The sequence below is a fragment of the Neofelis nebulosa genome, chromosome 4 (assembly GCF_028018385.1).
Source record: "Neofelis nebulosa isolate mNeoNeb1 chromosome 4, mNeoNeb1.pri, whole genome shotgun sequence".
NCBI classification, from domain to species: Eukaryota; Metazoa; Chordata; class Mammalia; order Carnivora; family Felidae; genus Neofelis; species Neofelis nebulosa.
In genome coordinates, this window is record NC_080785.1 from 126,563,638 (window position 1) to 126,586,442 (window position 22,805).

Sequence of the window (22,805 nt, forward strand, 5' to 3'; positions counted from 1 at the left end):
GAGCCCATTTTCCCAAATACAAAATGCAGGTAGTTATACCTCATAGGAATGTACTCAGTATTTACATTAATCAGAATAAGATAATGCAGAATGGGTGATACTAGTTTAGAAGATTTGTAATGTCCACTCTCCACTCCTAAAAGGGCGACAAGAAATATTTGTTCAGGCAAATCTTAAGTTTATTAGACTTACTGCAGAAAAGAATATAACTTGACATAGTCTTAGCACTACCTCGGAAGGGGAAGTTATGGATGATATATATAAGATTTTATGGCCTGAGCTGAGTGATTTTAAGATTGTTCTTGCAAGACGAGAACCTGAGTAGGACTGGGCACAGTTTATGGAATAATAGCTTTAGATTGATGGGCACCATGAGGTGAGAACTCTTGATGTGGGTCTTGAAATGTAAGTTTTATCCTGAGGAAGCAAATATCTCCTGAAGCAAATAACTAAATGATTTTTTTTCTTTCAGTATCATTTAACACAGGAATAGGAATATGCCCGTTTTAGTTCTCAGTATAATAGAACGGATGGACTGCTAACCAACCGCGAAAACAGAAGTCAGGAAACTTTTCCTTAAAGGATCAGATAGTAAATACTTTGAGCTTTGCACATCATTTGGCCTTTGTCACCACAATTTAAACTGGATTGCTGTGGCATAAAAGCAGCCAGAGACAAGACAGTAACAAATGGAGTGTCTGTGTTCTAATAAAACTTTATTTACCAAAAAACAATCAAGGATAGGGTTTAGTTCAAGGCTGCAGTTTACCAATCCCTGGCTAAAGAATGACATAGAGAGGAGCTAACGGGGATAGCAAGCATATCAGATAATAAATTTCAGAAATATCTGGATTACAAAGAACAAAGTATATGTATTTATACCATTACTGTTAGTCCAGGTATTTTTTGAACTTTGCGACTGTAAGATGATATATATGATTTGATATCTATTATATATATATGTAACATATATATAATATATATATGCTAAATAGCAAGGAGCTAATTATTTTTCTTTTCACATTTTTGCCTCTTCATATATTACAAATTAGCCACAAAAAAACCCCACAAACAAGAAAATTTATAGCAAGATCCTATGGAAACAAATATATGTATGAAGTATTTTTGTGTTGCTTTGTCTTTGGGGAAAATATCAATAGACTTATCTGGGGAGCAGTGTTATAGCAGCAGAGAAAAAAGAAACCCTTTCATTTCTTTCTATGCTTAATGAAAACTAGTCAGAATATGTGAATTTTTTAAAATTATTTTGTGCTTTACTACATTCTTCACATTAAAGAAAAACAAAAAAAACAAACAAACACATAAGTATAGGCCAAAAAATAATCTAAATCTAGCAAAATTGTATTTAATAAAGATACATATTAAATCTTACACTTACGTTTAAAAAATTGATCTACTTATTTAGAACTGGAGTAGGGTGTAGAAAGTGACTTTATATCAATCCATGGTTAAAAAAGAACACAACACACACCCATGGGATGATTCTAGGCCAACATTCAAGACCTGCCTATTTTTTACATAGTGGCCAAAAATCAGATATAACCAAGACTGCATTAATAAAAGCATAGTGGTCAAAACAAGGGAGGTGTTATTTCTGTCTTAACCTATACTTATGTAACCACATAGAGGGACTGTATTCTCTTCTAAACATCATGGTTTAAGAGGAATTTTGACAGATTGAAACTCCCTCCTGGGGAGCAGGGCAAGGATGATGAAGTGCCTGGGAGCTTATGAGGGTCAGGAGAAAGAAATGAGTGTGTTTAGCCTGGAGAAGAGACGATTTAGCTGGCAGAGGAGAGCCATCTTCAAAAATGTGAAGGGCTGTCTTGTGGAAGAAGGATTAGACTTATTATTTGTGTCTCAGGAGAGCAGAACTGTGACCAAAGGGTAGACATTTCGGGGCAGCAAATTTCAGCTTAATATCAGCCCAGAGCATTTTAACAAGTAGAATTGTTTAGCCAGTGGTTAAGGATATACTGGCTGTGAAACCTAGGCAGCCTGGGTTTCTATCACACAACCTACAGATGTTTAATAGCTTTGTGACTTTAGAGGAAGTAAAATGGCCTCTCTGAGCCTGAGTTTCACGATAATTGTAATGGAGAGAGGAGTATCTACTGCTTGGGGTTTATGTGAGTATTCCATGAAATTGTTCCTACATAGAGTAAAAGTGAAATGGTTTCTCCATGAGATACCAAGTTCTTTATCATTACGAGTATATGAGATGATATACTTTTCTGGATATTATAGAGGGCACTTCTGCATCAAGGAGAAGTTTAAAGTAGATGGCCTCTTAAGCCCTTCTACACTTGTAGGTGTTTTATTCTATATAAAAGCAGGAAGCCAGAAATCCCCTGGACCAGGAGTCATTAAGCAGTGGTCCAAAAGTGGAATTTTTCATAGCAGAGTGTTTAAACATTGGGAAACCCATATAAAAATGAACATTTGGGCTTACCTTTAACTCTTTTTCTAATGTTTTTATTTTATTTTTTTTTGAGAGAGAGAGAGAGAAAGAGAAATGGAGACACAGAATCCGAAGCAGGCTCCAGGCTCAGAGGTGTCAGCACACAGCCTGATAATGTGGGGCCTGAACTCACCAACTGCAAGATCATGACTTGAGCTGAAGTTGGATGCTCAACTGACTGAGCCACACAGGCGCCCCTGCACTTCTCTTGAAATATCTAAAGATTTTGCATCACTGAGTCCATATTTCCACACAATAACAACACAACAAAAAATAACAACACAACAAAAAAGCATGAGCAATGACAACCAGTTTCGGGGGTGCCTGGGTGGCTCAGTCGGTTAAACGTCCGACTTCAGCTCAGGTCATTATCTCTCAGTCTGTGAGTTCGAGCCCTGCGTCGGGCTCTGTGCTGACAGCTCAGAGCTTGGAGCCTGTTTTAGCTTCTGTGTCTCCCTCTCTCTCTGATGCTCCCCATTCATGCTCTGTCTCTATCTCAAAAATAAATAAATGCTAATTAAAAAAAAAACAACAACAACAACCAGTCTCAGGAATGTGTGGCTCTTTTCTACTGTGTGCCTTAGTCTGGAGGACCTCAACTGTCTAACATTGAGTCCATCTCACTCTTTCATACCACCTGCTTGGTTTCTGCCATCTCTGCCTGATACCAGCTGGACAAGATACCTGGAAGCAGAGTCTGTTTGGATTGTATGACAGCATGGAAAAACAGAAGGAGGAGGAGCAAGAATGAGATACCCGGGGGCTGACTGAAAGGGAAGAGCACAAGAAGGCCACTAATATGACTATTCTGAATACGGACCAAGTCCCAGACTCTATGCCAAGGACTGTACATGCACCATCTCACTTAATTTTCACAGCATCCTATGAAGTAGGTACCATGACTGCTCTCATCATACAGGTGATGGAACTAGAGCTGGGAGGGGTAGGGAACTGGACAAAGCGCACCCAGTGGCAGAAAAGTCCCTTAGCTGACTAGTATCTGTTCATATCCATAGCCTGTTGCTTTCTACCACAATGGTCAATTTTATAGACTTTACAATTTTGCCCAAAGCTGGCTCTGGGAGATTCAGTTCAAATTTCTTAGCATTAAAAAAAGAAAGATCTTTCCATATTAAAGTTGTAAATGGATGATTCTGCCTTCAGTGTGAATAATTTGACCTGTTATAAAGCTATATGGCGCTGGGCAAGGGTTTACAGTGTGTGCTTTTCAGGCTTAAAAAAAAAAAAAGCAGCATGCAGTCAGATATGCAAAACACTAGGTTAAATGAGGTAAACAAATTGCTTTCCTGCAGGATTTTCCAGGGTCTCTTCTACTTGGAAGTATAACGTAATATTGGAAGAGAAAGGTATAGAATGTAGCATTTCTCAGACTTCTATGATCTTGGGATCCTGTTTTCTGCAGTGCGTTTTCTAGGGTGAATGCTCCATAAAAACACTTGGGGAAAACCTGATCCAGACAAAAGAGCCCAGGACCAGAAATGCTAAGGTCTCTGAGTCCCACCTCTGCCAATAGCTAATGATATAATGTAAGTCTTGCAACCTCTATTCTTAGGTTGCTTACGGTAAATATTGGGACAGTAGTTATCTGTCCTACTGGCTGCTCCTACTTTTGTAGGGATCAACTAAATAAAAGATTTGAAAGAAATATCTAGGTTGGAGAAAGCCCAAGATATACATAAGGGATTAAATTACTAAAGTGTCTCTCTCCTGCATAACTGATCAGAAAAATTGGCTGAATTCTAACCCCTTTCATGCCAATCAGTGATTTTCTGACCACATTTAATAGTGTACCTTCTTTTTTTAATGCCTAGATGTGTGAATTTTCTGACCTTCCTGGAAAAGAATTGTGAAAAGAAAATCTATATATTCATATCATTATGAATACATTAAGACTATGCAGTTACAGGCTCTCTGCTGAGAAAGAACACACTTTCTTCCAAGGCTATACATTATGGGAGAAAGGATAAAAAAAATAGTGAACACTCACAGCAGGATGTACACTGATTCCACTCTGTTCCTTTTGGCTAAGGTTCATGGTCCCCGGCCCCTGGACAATTGGACCTTTTGCCTTCTCTTCCATCAACCTGTCCCCTGATATGTGCTCCCATTGGCAGTCCTGACCTCATGGAAATGGGAGTCGCCTCAGGAGGAAAATGCAGTTGCCTGTCAACATTGTTATTACAAAAGTCTGGGAAATTCCTCTGCTACTGAGTGGCTAGAATTTTGAAAATAATAAAAATAAAAAGGAAAGAAGGAAAAAAATGATTCATTTGGGAATAGGGAATGCCATTATACCTCAGTCTCTTAAATGCCCCATTCCTTGGTGTTTTGGAGTTACAGAAATGCTGATCAGGATCTCTTGTTGAAGGTGTGTTATTCCTGTTAAATACATGGGCCCTGAGAGGAGAGTCTGTGACAAGAGGCATGGGGGACTGACTTCATTCCCAGGCCTAGGCACATTCTATCTCCTTTGGAGATAGCCCCTGAAAGCTAAATAAATGTATCTGTGGACCTGATGAGACACTTTCCCAAGGGCAGGGTGTTAAGATATTATCACAGATTCCTCCCCCCACCCCACTTCACATCTGCTTCTTGCCCTCTTGCTAAGAAGACTTAACTGTTTTCTACTATTTAAAAAAATATGTTTATTTTTGAGAAAGAGAGAGACCGAGGGCAAGTAGGGGAGGGGCAGAGAGAGAGGGAGGCACAGAATCTGAAGCAGACTCCAGGCTCTGAGCTGCCAACATGGAGTCCAACATGGGGCTCAAACTCATGAACTATGAGATCATGACCTGAACTGAAATTGGATGCTCAACCGACTGAGCCACCCAGGCGACTCCCTTCTCATATTTAAAACTCCTGTTTTCATAAGTTGTACCTACTTTTGTTAACTGATTTATAGTGTGAAAGGTACTTTCTCAAATAAAATGTCTCCTTTTGATTTCTTAAATATACCAGGAAAAAGAAAGTGAGGCTTAGAAAGATTAATGAACTTTCCTAGAACCACACAGGAAGGAGTGTCCATACTCTTTTAAAAACATTGGTTTGTATTTTGCACCTTACCAATTTGGGTGATTTGAGACAACACTGTGATTTGCATTCAGACCTAGGTGAGCCTTGTGAGGTGTTAACAGTGGGGAGGAAGTAAAAAGATGATGTGAAAACCATACTCAGAGGAAAGGAGAAGTGCCCTCTGCAGAACATTCCCAAGGGTAGGCTGGCCCAGAAAAAATGAAGGACCAGGAATCCAAAGGGCTCAAAGAGAGTCCACCACTTCCTGTAATCAGCAACATAATTTCAGTAAATTCGGTGACATTTTGGGTCTCAGAATTCTAAACCGAGATGGGAGAGCAGGCAATTCAACAGATAACTAGGAGGGAAACTTCCAAATAATGTAACACTACTTCAAGCATTAGGTCAAAAGCACATAGATAGGGGCACCTGGGTGGCTCAGTCAGTTGAGCATCCGACTTCAGCTCAGGTCATGATCTCACACTCCGTGAGTTCGAGCCCCATGTCAGGCTCTGTGCTGACAGCTTGGAGCCTGGAGCCTGCTTCAGATTCTGTGTCTCCCTCTCTCTGACCCTCCCCTGTTCACGCTCTGTCTTTCTGTCTCAAAAATAAACATTAAAAAAAATTAAAAAAAAAAAAAGCACATAGATAGTATGTACCTGAGCTGGAGCTTGTACCCAGATCTTTTTTTTTTAATGTTTACTATTTTGAGAGAGAGAGCATGAGCAGAAGAGAGAGCCCGAGAGAGGAAAGAGAGAATCTCAAGCAGGCTCAACGCAGAGCCTGATGAGGGGTTCAATCTCACAGACCATGAGATTATGACCTGAGCCAAAATTAGGAGTCAGAGGCTTAACCGACTGAGCCACCCAGGTGCCCCTGTATCCAGATCTTTTGATTTCAAGACAAGGGCCCTTTTCATATTGTACACAGGAAGCACAGGATTGTGGTCAGCTATCTGGATATATGTGTTTGGAATTACTCTGAAAATACAAATTGGCTTCTAGCATAGGAGGCAGGGTGAATGTGAAGGTAGTTTGGGGAAAAAGTTCTAAGGAAGGAAGGGCTAAGGAGACTAAGGGCAGAGTGTTGCTCTCCAAGATGACATTGGTTCTGTCGGACAAACCATGTCTCAAGGGAAATGAGAAGAAAAATAGTCATTGATTCAGTGGTTCTGTGGACTCTGCAAGAGATAACAGTGGTAGGAAAGAGTCCATTCTTTGTAGCCAAGCTGCTAATTTGAGTCCAGCCTCTGTCTCTCACAAGGAGAAGACGTCATACAGGTTATTTAACGCTCTTGTGCTTTAGTTTCCTTATCAGTAAAATGAGGATAATAATAATCATAGCATCTTTCCAGGTTTAAGGTGAGGATATGTTAATTGATATAAACTGCTTAGAACACTATCTCATATGAAGTCAGGACTCAATAAATAATAGCTGCTATTATTGTCATCATTATCATTACTAAGTACAAAAATAAAAAAAAAAATAAAAGATCATACCATTTTCAAAGATGCTCCTGTCTTTGATTATGTTGGTCCATCTTCCAAGAATTCTCTTATTTTAGCATTCTGCCAAGATTCAATGACCTTTATTCCATGAAGATTTGTATTATACCTTCATTAAGAAATGCTTTTGCTTTCCTTGCAACTCCTAATGGATTTATCCTTAATGAAGGAATGGATAAAATATTTAAATATGGCTGCTTTTTTCATGATATATTTTGCATCATCTATTTTTCAGGGTTGTGTGTGTGTGCATGTGTGTGTGTGTGTGCCCTTGTACACAGGAGGGGTTATAATAATTCACTGAGTAAATGGGTGATTTGTTGGTACTTTTGAGTGACTTAAATGTATTTCAGGGTGTTATGGGAAAAGCCATCCACAAGCAATAGTTTTGAGCATCACTGTTCTCTTTGTTATCTTGATGGAATTTAGTACAATCTCCTTGAAGGGTGATGCACTAGACCTTTTAAATAAAGGGGATGAAGAGAAGTAAGTACGCTTAACCTGGACTACCTGCCTTCAAGAGATTGAACTGTGGAGAATGAGAAAATAAGAGAAGGAAGAACTCTTTTTGCACTACAGTGACTCAAGGCAAGAATGATATCACCCATGTACCTCTTCACATCTTTTTACCCATGTGTCTGGTGTGGCATCAATGGGACAAGTCACTCTCTACATCTCCAGAAGAAGTGCATAACTTCTAGGAAAAGGCAACAACTTCAGATTCTGCATCTGGATCTCTAGTAGCTTAAACCTGCCCTACCAAATACCAAATGGTACCCAGGCACAAGACATTTTTGGCCTACTGGTTGCCAGCAGATTTTAAAAGTTTGAAAATGTATTGATCATGATGCAAGACGTTATTCAGAGGTTTCAGCCTCAAAGACATACAAGGCACAGCTGCATATTTCACAAGTTTCAGGCCCAGTCTTATTGTCAATTCCCAGAATACACTAGTTTTTCAGTGGATGTACATATATAAATAAACTAAGTGTATACAGAAAAGCACGTATATCTTTTCTTTCCAAATTGCCTTCCTTCACTCTACCTGATATAAACTCCCTGATTTCCTGGCCAGAGTAGTATTTTTGGCACAATATTGTTCCTGATTTCTCTATTGCCTCCTGGGGACCTGCCTTTCAAACATCTAATGTGAATATTCTCATGAATGCCAATGATATACAGCTACATTTTTCCTTCAAACTTTTCATCCCCCAGGCACTCTGAGTACTCTGTGACTACTTCCAAGATATCCATAAGTAGATGAATAGCAATTACTTGTAATAGAGGGTAGAAAAGGCAAGGGCATTTTTATTGGTTCTGGGAAGATTTAACTACATTGATACAGCATTTACTGAAAATCCCCATCACCCTCAGAGGATGATGAATGGCCACCTCCATCTTAGCTCTGCCCCGGGAGATTCCTGGGTACAAAGTGCCCTGAGGTCTTCCTTCCCACACAGAGAAATTTGTCTCCATTCATTCTCACATGTTAACTTCACTTGAGTTTAGTGAGCAGTGAACACTTTATTCACTCCCAATTCAAATCAAAATAAAGGTTTAATTTGCTTCCCTGTCTTCTGGGCCTAATTTCCCTCAATGAACACTCATACTCCCATTAACTCAAGGAGAAAAACCCCCTAAGTAGCCTTTGATTAGACTCTGAAGGACGAACTGTTCATGTGGAAGCTTGCACACAGCTCCCACCAGCATTAACAAGAAACTCCTTTTGTGGATGTACCACATATCCCAGGGCAGAACAGACTGTGAGACATGACCAGCAGGCTTTATGTGACCAGTGGCCCATAATTCACAGTTCACCTACTTCTGAGTTCAAGTGTTGAATTTCCAGGATACATATCAGTCCTCCATCTCCCCAGCAGACCTACCATTTGCAGGTGGAATACCAAGACATCAACTCTTGCTAAGTGTCAATAATTTTTATCACACAAGAGATACCAGAGCAGGCTTGAGCAGAACTTGGTTTTATGGAACATCTCCAGGGTCTGCTTCTTATGTTAATGAGTCAGTCTCCCAGATGAGAAAAACAAAAACAAAAACAAAAACAAAACAAAACAACAGTTCTCAGTTCCTTTGCTGTTCTTTGTATTCTATGACTTCCACTTATTATTTATATTCAAAGAATCTCTAGAGACAAAGCAAAAAAAGAAGTTCCACCTTAACAAAGAAAGGACTTACTCTTCCCAAATCTAAATTGAATTCTACTTGTCACGGTTGTTATAAACCAACTTAGGGTAAGATGACGAGTTGTATGTTGGCACAGAGGTAGAGCCTTACCTGTATATGTGTGTATCTTTTCATGCAGGTGGATTAATTTCTTTATCAGACATTATTTTCTTCTTTTGAGTTCCCCCCAAAGTAGACTGTGAATTAAGGAGATGAATTCAAGAAGTTGAGTTGGGAGGCAATCCCGAGAAACACCAGATGGGAAGTGATTATTCAGACAGAGGATGAAGATAAACGTTTGCTACCAGGCCTGTTATCAGTGTGCTCAACTGAACCTCAGTCTTTCTGGGAAACACTGGGTACAAAACAAAGTGCAGTTATCCCAACTGAGGGGCACAGAAGATGGGTATTTATTTATAGTTTCCCCATCCATTATTGATTGAGTGTTGCTTGTGGAAGCATTAACTCTCAGGCAATTCTACTTTGTCTTGCATGGAGGAAAGCATGTTTCCCACGTGAGAAAACAGTCAGAGATAGTTAGGTTTCCACAGTAGTAGCTTCTCTTCAGGGTTGTACTGGTGCATTGTGGGGCTGGATACTGGGGTGGGAGATTCATTCAGCAAATGGACAGCATCTGCTACAATTATTAAATCTTTGCCATCTATTAGACATAGCATTAGATATTAACCTTAAAACACAGTCAGTGCCTTTTATAAAGACTAGACTTCAAAAAGGATTTTTATTATGAGAATATCAAGGTTATTGCTATTAATCAATCTTCTTCTTTTGCAATTGGCTTTTTCATTAAGTAAAGAGAAGATAGAGAAGATGGGACTTTTAAAAGATAAATCACACTAAATATTAATATTTGGCCTTTCAAACCAATTTTCAAACTCAAATATTAAGGAAACATATCTATGTCTACCTAGACATATATGTATGCATATATTCAAAAGGATTTAGTAATTAACAAGGGTAATGATGAAAAGTTAAAAAAGAAGACAATATATTTTATACAAATAAACAGTGCCTAATATTAAGAATTTCCAAAAGCATGACCTGGGATTTTCAATCAATAACTACTGATAAATACACAGAAACTCATATCTAAAACCAGTTCATGTACCCTTAACATTCAAGTTATAGAATAGATGCCTCCAGCAGTTCTCATGTAGAAAGTGTAATATGTACCAACGCTGATTCTGCAAACTTGTTGGAGTTAAGACAAACTTATTTGTATAGCATTTTGAGTATTAGAATGCATTTCACATTCATGTTTACTTAAAATTCACAAATACAGGTGAGAAAGGTATTATTTATATTTTAGAAAAAAAACCCTAAGAGATGAGAGTGAAAAATAACGTGACTTGCTTTACGTCACAAAACTAGGGAACGGTGAAGTAAAAAATCAGCCCCAATCTTCTAACTTGTGCCTACATGCACAAAGACAATGCATCCATAGGCACTATTTCACTCGGAACTTTTGGTCAGACCAACAGGACCAAATTTCTTGAGTTGTGTGTGAATGGAATGTTTCCTGGGATGCAATATGTTGAGTTCTATAATCAGGACCATCCCAGGAAAATGGGGAGAAGTGAGACCTCTAAGTGGCCCTTAATATGCAAATAATTTTAAAAGTACATGCTGAAGTCTTTGGCACTTGTACTGTTGCGTATATGTTCTCCAGAGTCACAGTTCTATAATAGCACCCTTCGGGTCCTTTAAGACCGATGATATTTTATAACTCTCCTTTTCAAATGAATCCATTTTTCCCTAAATGATTTCCAAGAATGGCATTAGCTATGTTAGCATTCTAATATCCTTCCTAGAATGTATTTTTACTCATTTTTTACTTATATCCATTTACATAAATATGAAAGAAACCATACAAATAAAAGAAGGCATATACCTAGTTGTTCCAATATTGAAACAAAGATTAGATAAGAAATGAAAAAAAAAAACCTACCTATCCAAAATGGCTTCATAGAATTTAATAGTACACAGAAAGCTTGAATTATTAGAAGTCCAATATCTTTCAATTTATAATTTGAATACATTTGGGTTGCTAAAGGGACAATCAGAAGTTCTAAAGATATCATTTGATCAAAAACTTCAGAAACAAACAGCTCCCACAATATTGCTGTGTAATAGTGTGCCTATCTATAGAAAGCTGTTAACATTCAACAGGAAAAAAAAAATAGGTCAGTAGCTAGTGACTTTATCTTCTCCAAACCAGCATAGCTGAATTCCTTACTTTTAAACTCAGTGATTCCATCCTTGAGGCTTCTATTGGACAATCACTTATCTATACACCTAAGTTTTGCTATAGGTACTATCTCTAATTTTCTGTGTGTCTTTGAGAACATACTTTGCTTGTTTGCATGCCAGTTGTTTACCTGATAAATCATGGAGCAGGGAGGAAATTGAATAGATTGAATTAGAGAAGCTGACCTGATGACAAGGATCATGATAGTTGGCCCTAGGTTAATGGAGGACCACAAGGTGGGTGGGCCCACTCAGTATCTTAGCCACACAGGTCCTCCTGTTCACTTCAAGGTATCATCATGTGGGCATGAGTGTAACAAAGTATGCATTATGTAACAAAATGTCAAAAACACAAAGTTATGGTGCCTAAGTAATGTTGGCAGCTGTGGTATGAAAAAATATTCTGATGTGAGAGAAAGAAAGATAGCAATTTCAAAATGATGAGGTAATTGATGCAGATATTGACTGTATCTCTATAATTCAACCAATAATAAATTCATTAAACCATTTCAAGGTAAAATCTAACACTAGCTAGAGGGAAGGCAATTATATAAGTCTTGCTGGCACATACTTAATTTAGAATGTTTCTTGTAGACAGTGCTTCCCTGCTATAAAACTTTTGAACCGCTAGACCTAGGAGTGGTTACTCACTCAATTTAAAAAATAAATAGCCTTTGCTACCACTCTCAATTTTTTTTCTTGAACAATATATGTTATATGTATATTCACATAAATTGTATGGTATATCAAATATTGAAGTTTCATATACTGAAAATATCAGTTCAACAATTGCTTTAGCTTAATGGAAGGCCTTAAAAAATTCTGGGAAAACAGAAAAGATCTTCTCTTTATAAGTTAAGTTGTCTTACCCAGTGGGCAGGAATTCAACAAAAAAAAATACATTTAATGCTGAGAATACTTTATATCAAAGAAACAGATTAAAAAGTAAAAAAAAAATTAATCATTGTATTCCTTTCGTATACAAGACATGAAACTAATCTATTGGCTTCACAAATTTCCTCTGGTTGTGTCAGCCTAATCTAATAATTGGCTCTAGTTGAATCTTAATGATTATAAGAAAATAATCAGAGAGGTCTATATGCTTACATATATTTCTGACAGTAGATATCAATACAGATACATTTGACTTGAAATGTTTAGAACTTAAAGATTTTCTATAACTGAAAATAGATTTGGCTTATGACATACAAAGTATCAACCTTATGGAGTTTTCTTCCTTGTATCCTTATATAATAATATTATTGGAGTTTTCCTCCTTGTATACTTATATAATAATATTATTGGTACATAATAAACATTTCTATGAAGTTCCAATTTAATTAATAAATTATTTATTATAATTGACAGATAAATTGTGTTTTTGTGCTTGTATAATTATTAGCAAACTGTGCTAGGGTACGTCCTTTATTTTTATAAGTTTATTTATTTATTTTGAGAGACAGTGCTTGAGCAGGAGAGGGGAAGAGAGAGGAAGAGAGAAGATCCCAAGTAGGCTCCTCACCATCAGTGCAGACCCAGACGTGGTGCTCAAACTCACGAACCCTGAGACCATGACCTGAGCTGAAACCAAGAGTAGGACACTTAAGTAACTGAGCCACCCAGGCGCCCCTAGGGTATATCTTTTAGGCAACCATGTTTCCACATCTCTTAGTCGAGGAAAACAGGCATTTTTAACTTTTCTATTATATGTGCAAATAAATAAATAAGTACTTTTACAAAAGTATGTATAAAATATATACGGTACATATAAAACATAGGAAATGTATCTACTCATATAATTCATACAGCATATATAGAATATTATTATAACAGCTATATATTGATTATATATTACATATTTCTATATTGTATATAGCCTATATTATTATATGTATACATAGATATATAGATACAAATACATACAGCATTTGGAATGGTTAAGCCACCTGTGTTGTGTTGACAACCTATCAGACTATTAGGAGATAAGAGGATTCAGGACTAATGAGAAAAGTACTTTCTCCAAATGGCTTTCCTTCTATCCTTCCTTTGGTAGTGTGGGAAGTTCCTAGTTGGTGTTAGCAGGAGGAGGCATGTGGAAGACACACAAGAAGAACCACTAAATGTAAAGGTTATGCAATCTTTGTGAAAGCTTTTTTCATTTTTTTTTTTTTGGCTTTACCCAGGGCATTATTTTAAGTCCCTAAAATGTGGTATCTGCAACCAACAAAACTAATTTAATAAATATTGATTGATGACCTGCTAAGTGCTCTTCATGTTAGTGATTAAAAAAGAAAATAAACAAGGCAAACATGGCCCCTGCCCTCTTGGAGCTGTTATTCTAAAGACGGTGTTAGCAGAGACAAAAAGAAAATAGCCAGAATCACAATAAATAAAGATTGCATTAAGTACTAAGAAGGCAGTAAATGGGGGCATCTGGGTAGCTCAGCTGGTTAAGCATCTGATCCTTGAGTTCAGTTCAGATCATGATTTCACAGTTTGTGAGACTGATGCCCACGTTAGGGTCTGTGCTAATGCACAGAGCCTGCGTGGGATTTTCTCTCTCCTTCTTTCTCTGCCCCTCCCCTGTTTGTCCTCTCTCTCTTTTTCAAAATAAGTAAATAAACATTAAAAAATGGAAGTAAGTGGAATAATAAGACAGTGACCTGGGGTATAACGAGGTGGGAAGTCATTGCTCTCTTTTAAATAAGCTGATTAGGGAAGATCAAATCTCTGAAAATCCTTCCACCTAAATATACTGCTAAAATATTGCCTTACTGTACACTAAGACAAAGGTGAGGAATGAGCCTAAAGACCAGATTTACCTTAACCAGAATTATGAGAATTATTTTAATAAGCATCTATAGTCAGTACATACTCATATCCATCTATACTTTTTTTAATATATCAAGTACTGATTAACTTTCTGTTCAGTTCTTTACATTGCAGAACAGGAAATGGAGGCTCAGAATGTCTGTAAGCAAAATAAGATAATAAAATCTGAATCTTCTCCAAACAGTTCTCAATTTAAATATTTGGACAAATGTACAGGAAGACAAAAATACTCTGAGGAACATAATATGCATTTAGAAGATTGTTAGATCTTGGCAAACTCCTATAATTCTAGAGTTTTTGGTATGTAGCTAATGGTATAAGGAAACTTGGAATTTTGAAAAATGCTAAGAAACATAGAAGCAAACTAAATGAAAACTACAATCCCCAAAAGACAGAACACACCTAGCACACCATAATAACATGGTATTGGCTTCTGTCTTAAATCTTTTCTCCTAAGATGACACTATGTGAGGGTGTTGGGGCTGGTCAAGTAACCATTAGGATATATTTTCAGCACTTTGATTAGATTAAGTGAAAAAGTAGCCTTTGATTTACAGAAATTCACATCACATTCAACTCCTACTTGAAACACTTCTGGTCCTTAGAGCAACACTGGAACTTGATGTATCGTGCTGACACTATGACTTATTTTTTAATATTTGTAAAGGGCAATAAGTGAGAATGAGTTCTTATACCATTTTACAAGCTGGATGGCTGGTTAGTAGTCATTTTTATTCTGACCTGGCTTGAACTTGCACAATACTCACATCGCCCCTGGCATTTGACTGTGTGCAGATTACATTTTGTTTCTCTCTCCAGAAATTGGACACTGCCTGGGAAATCAGAAATTTCCTAGAAAGCCATATTGCACGCCTATTGATTTAAGAGGCTGACATGAGCTACTTCCTTGTGTCCCAAATTCCATTTTCAAACCTTGCTTGTATATGTGATAATTTATTCAAGAGCCAGTTCTAAATATTAGTGCTCTGAAACTCTGGGTCTGTGTCTCAATCTTTGAATAGACACTGGATCAACCATTTGATAATTTAAAAAAATCAGATATATTAATAACTAATTATGGGTGAAGGAGAGTAGCAAAAATTTACATAACTAAAATTAAAATATTTTAATTGGTTATTTATATTTCAGAGACACATGTGAGGTGTTATACACTTAAAACACTAACTTACATTTCTTAATTCCCATCTTTCCTAATGTTGCAGGTAAAGGAAAATGAATTTGGGATTATTTGTTTGTTTGTTTGTTTGTTTGCTTATTGAGAGACAGAGAGACAGTGAGGGGCAGAGAGACAGAGACAGGAAGAGAGAGAGAAGCAGGGCTCACCCAAAGTGGGGCTCATGTTGACCAAAGCAAGGCTCATGCTCACCAGATGTGGGGCTCAAACTCACGAATCGTGAGATCATGACCTGAGCTGAAGTCAGATGCTTACCTAACTGAGCCATCCATGGCCCCTCATTCATTTATTCTTGTAACACACACACACACACACACACACACACACACACACACACCACAACACAACAAAAGAAAACAAAAAAAAAAAAAACCCCACAGCAAACAGTATTGGGTATGATTCTCTAAGACTTTAAAGAAATTTACATGTCATTTTAATAAACTCTGACAAATGCAGTGACATAAACAGGGCTGGTATTTGGTAAAAATGCTGTGAAAGTACCTTTCTTCATCTAAGGGGAATCAGAAAAACATGCTGGAGGAAGTAACTGAGATGTGAAGAATGAGCGGAAGGGAAACCTAGTGATGGTGTTGGGGACTGAGAAGGAGAATAATGTTCTGATCAGAGGGAAATATATGTGTAGAAGATGAAAGTAAAAGATAACTTGGCTGATAGAACAAACTAAGTGAGGTTCACTATGGCTAGAGCATGAAGGAAGAGGGTAGGAGAAGGGTGAAGTGTTTTGAGGCGACAGAAGAGATGAAGATCATGTAACAACCTAGAAAGAGAATGGCCGTACTCACTGGAGGAAGGCTAGCAGCACTGTCATAGTTAAGAGTTTATCAACCTGAAAAATAATGATAACTTGTTATGGCTAATCCAGAGTTGTGTGGAGGAAAAAGAACTGTCCTGCCCATTTTAGACTGTGTAGCAACAGTCTGGCATCCACACACCAGAGGCCAGAAGCACATTTCTCCAGTTATCATAATCAATATCTTGACATTGCCAAATCTAAGGGACAAAATCACCACTGGGCCAAAAGCACATTAAGAGGATTATACAACATGATCAACTGAGATTTATCCCAGGAATGCAAAGATGGTTCAACATAAGAAAATCAGTGAAATACACCACAGAGACTTAAAGAATAAAAACATGATTATTTTAATTGGTGCATGAAAAAGGATTTGACAAGGGGGGCCTGGGTGGCTCAGCTGATAAAGCACATGGCTCTTGATTTCAGTTCAGGTCATGATCTCATGGTTCCTGGGATCAAGCCCCATGCCTGGCTACGTGCTGACAGTGCAGAGCCTGCTTGGGATTCATTCTCTCTCTCTCTCTCTCTTTCTCTCTCTCTCTCTCTCTCTCTCAAAATAAATAAACATTTTTAAAAGGATTTGACAAAATCTAACACCCATTCATGATAAAAACATTCAGAAAGCTAGGAATTTTTCTTTTGAACTTTCTCAAGATGATAAAAAGAATTTAAGAAAAACCTATAGCTAATATTATACTTAATAGTGAAAGACTGAAAATGTTCCAACAGGATCAGAAATAAGACATGCACGTCTTCCTTCACAATTGCTATTCAATATTGTACTGGAAAGTTCTTTAGGTAAGAAAACAAAAGAAACAAATCCAGGAGAAAAACAAAACCATCCCTTTTGCAGATGGCATGATCTTATATCAAGAAACAAAACAGATGAACACAGGCGAAAGGGAGAAAAGGAGAGAGGGAGGCAAACCATAAAAGACTCTTAACTAGAGAGAACAAAATGAGGGTTGTTGGAGGGCAGGTAAGCAGGGGATGGGCTAAAAGGGATAGGCATTAAGGAAAGCACTTGTGACGAGCACTGAGTGTTAAATGTAAGTGATGAATCACTCAATTCTATTTCTGAAATCAATATTACTTTATATGTTAACTAACTGAAATTTAAATAAAAACTTGAAACAGTAAATAAATATTTTAAAAGTTAAACAAAGAAAATCCCAAAAAATCTTCAAAAAAGCTAATAAACAAATTCAGCCAAGTTTCAGGGTACAAGATCAATACATAAAAAATATGTAGTGTCCTATGCACCAATGAACAATCTAAGATGCAAATTAAGAAAACTATTCCATTTATAACATCATTCAAAAGAAGAAAATACCCGTGAATAAATGTAACCAAATAGGCACAAGACTTGTACACAGAGAACTAAAAAAAACGGCCAAAATAAATTAAAGAAAACCTAAATAAAAAAAATTCCCACGTTCATGGATGGGAAAACTTAATATTGTTAATTTGTCAATGTCAACTACTTAATGTGATCTACAGATTCAAAGCAATACTTATCAAAATTCTAATGGCGTCTTTTGTAGCAGTGGGGATTTTCATACATTGCTGATAGAAATGGAAAATGGAAAAACTACTTTGGAAAATGTTTAAGTTAAAAATGCATATAATCCTTTAATTACAGTCTTAGGTATTATCAAAGGCAAATGAAAATATTTATCTACTGAAATAATTTCTCAAAAAAGTTAATAGCAACTTTATTCATAGTAGCTCTAAACTGGAAGCAACCCAGATATCTATCAGTAGGTGAAAGGGTAAACAACTAATAGTATATTCACATAATGGAATACTGCCGAGCAATAAAAAGGAACAAAGATAGTAATACAGGCAATTACTTAAAGGAATCTCAAAAATATTATGCTAAGCTTTTTCCACACTACGCAGAAAGGGGTCCATATGGTGTTGCTCCGAGTTCCTATTGTAGTTTAAAGGGAAACTTTCATAGTGTCTGGTGCCCTTGATGTCCTGCAAGTGAATGAAGACAATGTCCTCAAATTCCTTGCAGCAGGAATCCACTTAGGTGGCACCAACCTTGACTTCCAAATGGAACAGTACATCTACGAAAGTAAATGTGACGGTATGTACATCATAAATCTCAAGAGAACCCGGGAGAAGCTTCTGCTGGCAGCTCAGGCCACTGTTGCCGTTGAAAACCTGGCTGATGTCAGCATCACATCATCCAGGAATAGTGGCCAGCTAGCTGTGCTGGAGTGAGCTGCTGCCACTGGAGCTTACCTGTTGCTGGCTGCTTCACTCCTGGAGCCTTTACTAACCAGTTCTAGGCAGCTTCTGGGAGCCGAGACTTCTGGTGGTTACTGATCCTAGGGCTGACCACCAGCCTCTCTTATGTTAATCTGCCTAAAATTTCTCTGCGTAACACAGATTTTTCCTTTGGGCTATGTGGACACTGCCATCCCTTGCAACAACAAGGGAGCTCACTCAGTGGGTCCGATGTGGTGGATGGTGGCCCGTGAAGTTCTGCACAAGTGTGGCACCATTTCCCATGAACACCCATGGGAGGTCCTGTCTGATCTCGACTTCTACAGAAATCCAGAAGAGATGGAAAAGGAAAAGCAGGCTGCTGCTGATAAGGCTGTGACCAAGGAGAGATTTCAGGGAAAAGGGACTGCTCCAGTTCCCAAGTTCATTGCTGCTCAACCTAAAGCCCCAGACTGGTCTGAAGGCGTGCATATGCCTTCCGTGCCTATTCAGCAGTTCCACACTGAAGAATGACCCGCAGCTCCCACTGCTCAGGCCACCGAATGGGTAGGAACAACCACTGACTGGTCTTGCACTGCTTTTCCACAAAGAGCAAAGGCAAACCAAATGGAAATAGTTTCCGAAAGTTGAAAAAAAATATGCTGAGCTAAATGTCAAGCATAAAAGAGTACCATACTATACAAAGCTCTAGAGTCCGAAAACAAAACAAAACAAACAAAACTAATCTATAGTAATCAAAGTCTGATAAGTGGTTTTGGGTATGAGATGTGGTAGAATTAATTCTGGAAAAAAAAAATCAAGAAAGAACTTTGGTCCATGATAGAAATAATCTATATCCTGATGGAGGCAGATAGTTACAGGGGCATATACATTTTTCAAACTCAAATTTAAAATATGTATGCACATTGTATGTGAATTATACCTCAATAAAGTTGATGAAAAGCATATTCTGGAGAGAAGATGGAGTGAAAGAAATGCACAAATGAAGGGTAAGAAGATAAAGAGAAAAATATATTTATCTAATGCTTGACTTTTGTGTGTTTATGTACATTAGCAATTCTCTTTTAGGCATATTGTTGGCTTTTTTTCTTTTTCTTTTTCTTTTCTTTTTTTTTTTTTTGTTTGCTATTAGTCTAATTTACTCTGTTCTATTCACACTCCCTTTCAATGTTCCTCAGCACCTGGTAATGACACCTCAGTTTAGCCATTTGTCAGAACTTTTAAGAAATAATAAAAATACCTAAATATGTATAATTGCAATCATGGAGTTTTTAACTTGAAAGTGTTCTAAGAGTTGAGCTGCACCAAGTAGGCATTCTCCTTGGATTTTACAATTTCCTATCTCTCTTGCACACACATGCGTGCGCGCACACACACACACACACACTTTTCTAATGTTAATATTTCTCTTTCTCTATGTGACTAGACATTAATGTTCTAAGGGCTAAAATCAGACCATCAACGGATAAATAAAATGACAGTCATGTTATGATCTATATCTACACACTGAGAACTGAAATCATCACTTTACTAACAGCTTAGCTTAAAAATGTGTATTACAATGATGTGGAAGAGGGAATCTGAAAGAGCCTGTTACACACTCTCCAACAGCCCTCTCTTTAACTTCTGCCACACTGACTTCTTTTCAAAATCATTCCCTAAGTGGGTGGAAACATTTGAAATGGATCAGTGAATTTTACCCTTTATGTATGATCCTATAAAACAGTAGCCACTCACCATTCTCACCTTATAAATTTATGGATCAGAGATTACATTTGTAAATAAAAGAAAACATGGAAAGAGAAATGACATTTTCTACAGAGGAATTGGAAAGCAGCCATCTTATTAACACGAAGGTCGTCGGTCTGGCAGAAAACGTTAATAACACAAATGCTAAACGTAACTCTCAGATGTCTCTTGGAGTTGCCAAAATCATTTCCATTAAATTATGAATTAGAGACCTGACTGTATGAAAGACAAAGTGGCCAGTACTTGAACTGAGGAAAACAACATGAATTGGATTGGTTTGGGAAATAAATAAATATTCAGCCTTTCAGCAATTATGCTACCTATATTGACCACCTGTCCACCAACCATAACCTCAAAAAGAGAACAGAATAATAAATGAGAAAGAGTTGGAAAAATTAATCACAAGAAGTCATTTATCTACAAGGGCTTATTTTCTGCATTTGTGAAAGCAAGACTTTACGGTCCCTGATCTCCTGGTTTTGGCCTTGGTTGACCTGACACCCAATTTTTGACCACACCTGATTTTTCTTCACTGAAACCTCTATCAAATAAATATTGAATTATCTCAAGAATAGCCTGCTAAATACATTCTTTAAAACGTTTACTTATTTTTAGGAGGGAATTTTATTTCAAATGAAACTACATTTTCTCCATTCCTCTTCTTTTTTATTGACATGACTATTCCATTAATCATACAAGTCAAGTATTTCGGAGTAACTCAAAGCCCCAAGCTTTCCCTCCCATACCCACAAATTTAGTTAGCTATTAAGTCTTCTAGATTTAATTTCTATTCTACCAAAGTCTTATTTTGACCCTTAGAATCACGTCTAAGTTGATAAATGAGGTGCAAAAGACTTCCTTCATATTCTGGCATTTAACAATAAAGATAATAATAATGGATTAACAATTAGTATTTAGCAAACATTACTATGTGCCTGGAGCAGTGTCAATAATTAGCTGTGCCACATATGGATTATATCACTTAATCCTCCTGAAAACATGGGATATACATTTGTTTATATTGGCTTTTCTCAACCACAGACTCTGACACTAGGACTTGCTTATCTGGGATGTGATTATAGGAAGCACAGGTGAGATTCTGGGAAATGCAAGACAGAGACTGAAGAAAACCTCATAACATGTCACACTGTTCCTCTGCAGACACTGTAAGGAACCACACAGTGTGCACTTCAGTATTGTTCCATGAAGGGATGGAAAAGGTGGCGTATTATTGACCTATCCCTTTACTTCATCTGAGAATATTAAATCCCTGGCACTTCTGGTCATCACTTCCAGTTTGCCTTCTGTGTTGAAGAGCAAACTCCTGGAGGCTCTCAGACAAGGAAGCAGGGGTAACACAGGAACTTGAAGAAGGGAAGCTTTGGTTTCTCCAGTGGGATCTGTGGGTGACCTTAGAGGCATACTGACAGGACATGGATTAGTCTCCTACAGTACTAATTAATGTCCCAAAGTTCCTAACGTGGAAATCGATACAGCACCTTAGGCTAACTAACTTGGCCAAGGACACAATGCAAGTTGTGTAGCCATAGTACAACAACAGGAAGTAGAGTCCAGGGCCTGGAACTTTGACCATTGGGCCACATTGCACCTCCACCTCTTAACTGTCAGCCATATTGCAGTTCCACGGACAGACTTGTTATTTCTGATCTTTGCTTTTAATCGTCCTTATCTCTCTGGCTACTATGTTCTTCTGTCCTTGCTAATCTTGTAAACACCAAATAGTATTCCAAACCTCGATCAGAAATCCTTTCTTTTTATTTTTAAAATTTATTTATATCCTTATCCAAGTAACACACACAGATATAAGAAGCCAAAAGTGCTAGAAGTCTGAGCATAATAACAAGGAACACAGATCTCCCTCGTCTGTACAAGTATCTACTTTCACTCTTAAAACTCTTTCCACGGGAATTTACCTCTCTATCTTTAAATAATATGCATGTTATGAGAACAACTTGATTCCTAAGACAGCATCCTCCATTGACCTACAGTTATGACAGGTGACAATACGACTCTCCTACATCCCTATTGCCCACCCCCTCAAGGTTCCCAAGCATAATCCTATCTCAGTTTTTCTTTAACTCCATATTCATTGTTCAAGCAGTTATGACTACACAAATACTGTCTACAGCAGATCCAAATAACATGATCACATTTTCTTCTCTTTTTTTTTGTTTTTTTTAACAATTCTCTGTTTCTTTAAGAGGTAATAATTTCTTCCCAGCTTTATTTCCTTTGATGTCTTCACATGTATGAATGAATCTTCCTTGCTTTTCAAGAGGTCTGTAAAACCCTTTTGCTACAATGTCTTCCTGGTGCATCCTGTCAAATAATCAGTCCACTCTGTTCACTTCCCTAGAGCTATTCCTTTGAAGTCCTTCATACGTTGCTCCAAGATGCATTTGCTCTTCTCCAGGCTTGTGGAAGTGCTGTTATTCATCTCTCTTATTGGTTCTCCTGTTTCTTAGGCTCCATGACTTTGACTTC

General features: G+C 37.5%; 1 protein-coding gene and 1 pseudogene across 1 annotated transcript in view; one reads left to right on the forward strand and one right to left on the reverse strand.

Moving 5' to 3' along the window:
* The window catches only part of CNTN6 (contactin 6), a 292,083-nt gene that overhangs the window by 243,680 nt on the left and 25,598 nt on the right, over positions 1–22,805 (reverse strand).
* LOC131508595 (small ribosomal subunit protein uS2-like) lies at positions 1,730–19,181 on the forward strand (annotated as a pseudogene).